The sequence below is a fragment of the Pinus tabuliformis genome, chromosome J, assembly GCF_031772625.1.
Source record: "Pinus tabuliformis cultivar Carrire ecotype Pingquan chromosome J, CPIR1, whole genome shotgun sequence".
Lineage (NCBI taxonomy): Eukaryota > Viridiplantae > Streptophyta > Pinopsida > Pinales > Pinaceae > Pinus > Pinus tabuliformis.
The window spans coordinates 921,915,620-921,921,619 of NC_142295.1; positions in this window are offsets into that span (position 1 = coordinate 921,915,620).

A 6,000-nucleotide genomic window follows, 5' to 3' on the forward strand; every position below is an offset into this window, starting at 1 on the left:
TTTCTACAATTTGAATCTTGCTCTCATTTTGGATGAATATATGAATGTAAATGATGCTATGATGTGTAAATGTAATTGCAAAATGTCTCTTGAGGGTAGATTCATCATTTTGAGGTGGTTTGGGGTTGAATGAATCAGTTTCCATGGTTTTAGAGGCAAGCTGTTCCACTGCCTATATTCTTGTTCCTTGTTTAGAAATGGTTGAAACCACCCCTCTTCTCATGGATTTGACCCCTGATGACTAGCATAGGTGGTTTGATGTCTATATTATGCATTTTTTCAGTCATTAGCAAGGGTTGGACTCTTGTGGATGCTTTGAGTTTCATTGCACATCACTACGGCAGTTTGGCAAGGAAATAAACCAGGGTTTGCAGCTATTTTTGTGGGATTTTTGCGGTAATGTGTCTTGGCACTGTTTCTCCTTTTTGTCATTAGTTCTTATCATGTGTTACATGTGCCAAAATCTATTTCATTCTTCTTAACTAAATGAATCAAGATAGATAGGTAGAATACATTGATAACAGTGCTCTGCCTTGGGAATACATTTAGTTTTTTATGTTTTCAGCTGTTTGAAGAGGATTCATGACCTGTGCATGCCCTCCTCAGCCCCTCACCAGTCTTAGACCTACCATCTCACTCAATTCTAAGTGCTAAAACACCTACCTACCTCGCCCCATAGAACACCCTGCAATTTTGATTTGATTTCCCGGAACCAAAGCTGCCTGCTCCATTTGATCTAACAACAAAACCATCAAAATCAACCAAAAACCATAGAGCTACTATACCTAGCCTAAAATCCATATTCAATTCAGTCATCTCAAACTAAGATTGACAAGGAGAGAGCCCTCTCCCGACCTGGTAGGGCTAACTACCAGGTTAAGTGTGGTTTGTGGTTATCTTAGGATTGCCTCCCTTCAGCCTGAGGTTGATCTAGGCTCTAACAAGATCTCTATTCATGAAAAAATTGAGAGTTATAAGTAAAGGCCTATGATTAGAGTCAGGCTGGTGGTCGTTTAAGATGTCAAAATTTATTATTTCGTTGTATAAAGGGAGATCGGAGATAACATAGTCTACCACGCTGCTACCAAGCCCATGGATGCAGGTTATCTAGCTAGAATTGGGCCACTTCTTTAGACCGTTGCATATTATGAGATCTTGAGCACTACAGAGCTTGACTAGCTCTGACCCAAACAAATTCTCCCCGTGGTCTTCATAGCTCCTTTTGTACCAGCTAGCTAGAGGAAGATCTTCGTCTAACCAAAGAGGATTAGGGTTGGAATGATTGCTTAGAAGGATAGCTTGGTTGCTTGAAGTTCGAGCATTAAAGTCACCCACTAAAAGGATATTACCTTCATTCCTTAGGCTAGAAATATCATTCTCTAAACCATTGTAAGGACTATTTTTATCTAGATTCTTTTTCTTATAAAAGTTAGAATTGTTGGGAGGGGAATAACAAATTGCTATGTATGTCTTTTTATCATAAATGTCAGTAATCTCTATCTAACTATATTGGTTGTAAGGGTCATTTTTATAAATCCTAGCATGGGGAGAGATGTTCTTCTTAATGTAACAAGCTATACCCCCAATGCCTCTACAGGAGGATCGCTTGTTCCAAGCAAAATAATATCAACATCATTCGAGATCCAACTTAGCTTGGGGCCTTTGTTCCATGGAAAGCCTTGATAGTTCCAAGAAAGAATCTGGAGCATGTTGAATTGCTATTTATTATTATCTTTTTGGTTTCTATCTCAAATAACAACTTTTCTATTTCTGATTATTGCCCATTTTCCTTCCTTCCTAGCTTCCTTTACCTTTTGAACTTCCTTTCTTAATTCTACTTGATCTTTTGGAATGAGATCTTCATTTATAAATATTCTCGTTCCTTTTAGACTAGAGGTTTTACTAAGTATGTCATGCTTATGCTTAGTAGAGCTCACCTTTATTCGGATCAGCCTTCCTTTATTCTCAGCTAGTTTCCCCAACCTTGTTGCTTCTGTGAGACACGTTGTTTCAATTTGTAATCTATTATGTAATTCTATTTGGGCTATGGCTAAAGTATCCTCGTCTACCTCCTCTTTCATACCGAAGATTATAAGGTTCAAGGCATTTTTGTCACGCTCATGGTCTAATTCTATCAATTTTTTCATTTCATCTTTAATTGGTTTGATATCTAAATTACCTGCCATACTATTTAGGGTGAAGCGGCTATTAACTTTTTCTTCTAGTTTTTTAATCATGTCCTTCATTTTAAGACTGTCTAAAGTATCATCATCTCCTTGTTGGGATGTTTGGTTCATATCTTGGTTTTGTTTTTCTATAACCTACAACTTAGTCTCCATTGCCTCCATTTTATTCTCCAATAGTTCTATTTTATTTTCTATTATTTTACGGCCGGAAGCCAAAGTATATTGTAATTGATTTTTAGTCAAATTACTATTATTTTCAATAATTTTTTGTTTTGCAATAAAGTTTTGTAAAATTTTTAAAAATTATCATATTAATTCTATTTTAAAAATATATTTTGTATTTTATGAAATTCATTATTTCTAATTTTCTATTAGATAAGTACAATGAAAAGACAATTTTTATGGGGTTTTAATTGGAATTATCAATATAAAATATTTAATTTAAAAATATAAATTATTTTAAAGTGCCACATGTTTATAAATTGTACCATGATTTAATGCAAATGGTACTTCACACATTAATCTAATTCTTAAAAAAATAAAAAAATAAAAACTTAAAATTCAAACAAATCAATTTTTTATTATTATTGGCGAGTACTCTATCAAATAATTCTTGATATCTAACAATTCTTGATATTTGACAAATCTAACTCGCGAAGGCATATCAAATGATTCTTGATGTCTGATAAGGCGTACGCGATCTAATTTTCGATGTTTGACCAAGCGTACGTGATCTGATGTGTTATTAAACCCTTATTGCAGATATATAATGCTGTAAAATTTCTTTTTAATTAAAAATTAATATATAAGATATCAAGTTATTAAATTTATAACTTTAAAAAATCCATTTAAATAAAAGATTAACTTAATTCAGTAAACCAAACCTCGCGTGGATAACAAACCCAACCGGATCGGCCTGGAGTATGCCGTAAAACTGCTTCTGCTTGGCTAAGAGCTCGTCTTCCTCGGACGTAAGGAAACAGGTTAACGGCCCAAGACCCAGAGGCATCTGGCAGGAGTGAAAGTCTGCTCCCTTACGGACCACCAGCGGGTTATTACAGGTGGCGTGGTTTTCCTTGATAACGGTGATGAGTCAAACCGACATTCTCGGATAGCAGCCAGAGATGGCTGTCCTCACTGTTGGTTTGACACCTGAGTTTGATAGGTTTTGCCACCTTCGGAAAAAAAAACAAACCCAACCGGTTAACATCTATTATTTTTTGTGTCCTCGATGAATCCATGGCCCCTCCAAGCGCTCTGCCCCATACAACTTGCCCCCATGGACGCCAAATTACATCATAAGGACCTGGGACCATGACATCACTATCCTTGTCCATTGGATATGCCCCTTAATGTTGGAGGAGGAACACGTTCCCAGAGATGGTTATAATCTACGGAATATAAGGATCTCCAGAAGTATTCTCTTCATAGCAATAAAATATGTTATAATTTTCATAGTAATTTGGGTGATAGTCAGAATTTTCACATGATTAAAGTTATATAGTATAGATACTCCATGTCAAAAAATATTTTTGGGGACGGTAGGTGAAAGAATCATCAAATTCCAAATTATATTAAAGTATATATATATTATTTTTTGTATAAAATATAGGTAGTAATGTCACGTGGAATATTTTAATTTATATTATTTATATATTAGTTTTATCTGTAAATTAGAGACCATAAACATTTTTCCAAAAAAAAATGTCTTTCAATTTTTTATTTTTTTTTGATAAGTAAGAGATGAACCTTCTATTAATATGACCAAATTACATAATATACAGAGTGCCCCGGACAGCAAGGGCGACAAAAAACTAGGGACTGAAGCTTACAAGATTCTAATAAACAGCAAAAAGTGGTTCCTACAGCATCCACTAGATGGACCCGATGGCAGCAATAAAAAGTCCACTAAATAAAACGGGTTCGAAACCCATAGGCAACAGGCATGAACCAATCCTCACCATTGAAAACATAACCCCAATCCAACGACCAACACGCGAAGGGACCCACCATCGACCAACCAGCATAACCAATCCTAGCCGCTGAAAGCAAAGTCCCGATCCAACGGCCAGCAGGGATATCGCACGAACGAGAAGCACAGAGGTTAACCGCGCGATGAGAGCGGTTTTCTCTCCCCTTTCATTGCCACGTATTACCCCCTGAGTGGAATTGCATGCAACTTTCACAAAACCAGATACCAGCCATGTCCTGCGCGATATACCAAATATGGTTTTGGGGTTTTGTGTCAATGGTTTCGCGGAAAGCACGGGGCCCATACAGGGACCCACCATGGACCCCACTACCCCTTGCAAAACGGACCTGAACTCAACTCTAAATTGGATCCAAAAAACAGAAACAGGTCCGGAGCCCTAAGGCAACAAGCCCGATCCATCTCAGCCGTTGAATACATAATCTCGATCCAACGGTCATCAGTGATATCGCACGGTCGAGAAGCACGGAGGTTAGCTGCGCGATGAGAGTGGTTTTCTCTCACCTCTTGATGCCACGTGTTACCCACTGAGTGGAATCACATGCACCTACCAAAATACCAGATGTCATCTAAGTCCCGCGCGAAATACCACTTATGGTATTGCGTTCGTGGTTTCGCAGAAAAGCCGGAACATTCCCGCAGACCTTGCTGAGCCTTCCGCTTGGAGTCGCCAACAGAAACCCGCTGAGCCAAACACACCCAAGCAATCCATTCTGTATCATTGCCCGACTTGAAACCTTCGTCATTCATCCGAAAGTGAACAAAGTTGTGGAGAGCAACCATATCCCAAAATCTTGGACAAATTAGGGGATATCATCCTCACTCCTATCTCCCGAATCCCTTCGATTAGCATTGTTCATCCATAAATCCCAATCTTTGGCTACCAGGATGAAACAGTCCTCTCGCAGTTTCCCTTCAGGTAACAACTCCCAAGCATGCCGAGAATCCCTGTCCTTATTGGCCACACCTTCGTTGGCCAACCGATCTGCAAGCATATTTGCCTTCCTTCTAACATGAACAAATCTAATCGTTTTAAGGGTCTGCAAGTGAGAGTGGATACGGTGAAAAACCTACAGCAGCTTCCAGTGTTTTGACACTTTATCTGGCGAATTTCCATTGTAAATCTTCTTGGCTGCTTTGATGACCAAATCCGAATCTGCTTAAATGATAAAATTTTGTAGATTTGCCTCCACCAGGATCTCCAAGCATTGATCTAATGCCAGAAGTTCAGCCATGTTATTGGTACCCTTTTCCAAGTGGCCATGGAAGATGTATTTTGTGTGCCCCTGAGGATCTCTTATAGCACCCCCAAAGCCAGCTTCCCCCGGATTGCCCTTAGAAGCTCCATAAATGTTTACTTTGAAGAAGCCCTGAGGAGGGGGCTACCATCTACTGGCCTCTGTGTTCATTGTTCCCACTTCCTTCCTTATTCCTTAAGGATTGATGGATTGAAGACCCAAATTAAGAATAATAATCTCCTCGTGAGGTAGAGGAGGATTTGTGGGAATTGACCTCAAAAGGCTCTTAACTGTTTCTTTAAGTTGTTTTAAAATTTGATTGATTATGTGCTATGGCTTGCTAGCTTTATTTATGAAGATCCGCCTATTGAATTCTTTCTAAACATTCCAAATGACAAAGCCTGGTACTAGCATCCAGGATTTGTTGATGATTTCATTCTCTGAGAAGTTCTTCCTCCAGTTTTTCAGAGTGTTGGATATGCTGAGACTGTCCCTGTCGGTTTGTCTGAAGCTTGAGGCCACCCAGTCCCACACCTTAGTAGAAAAAGAGTAGAGGTTGAGCAGGTGTTCAATTGTTTCCTCATGT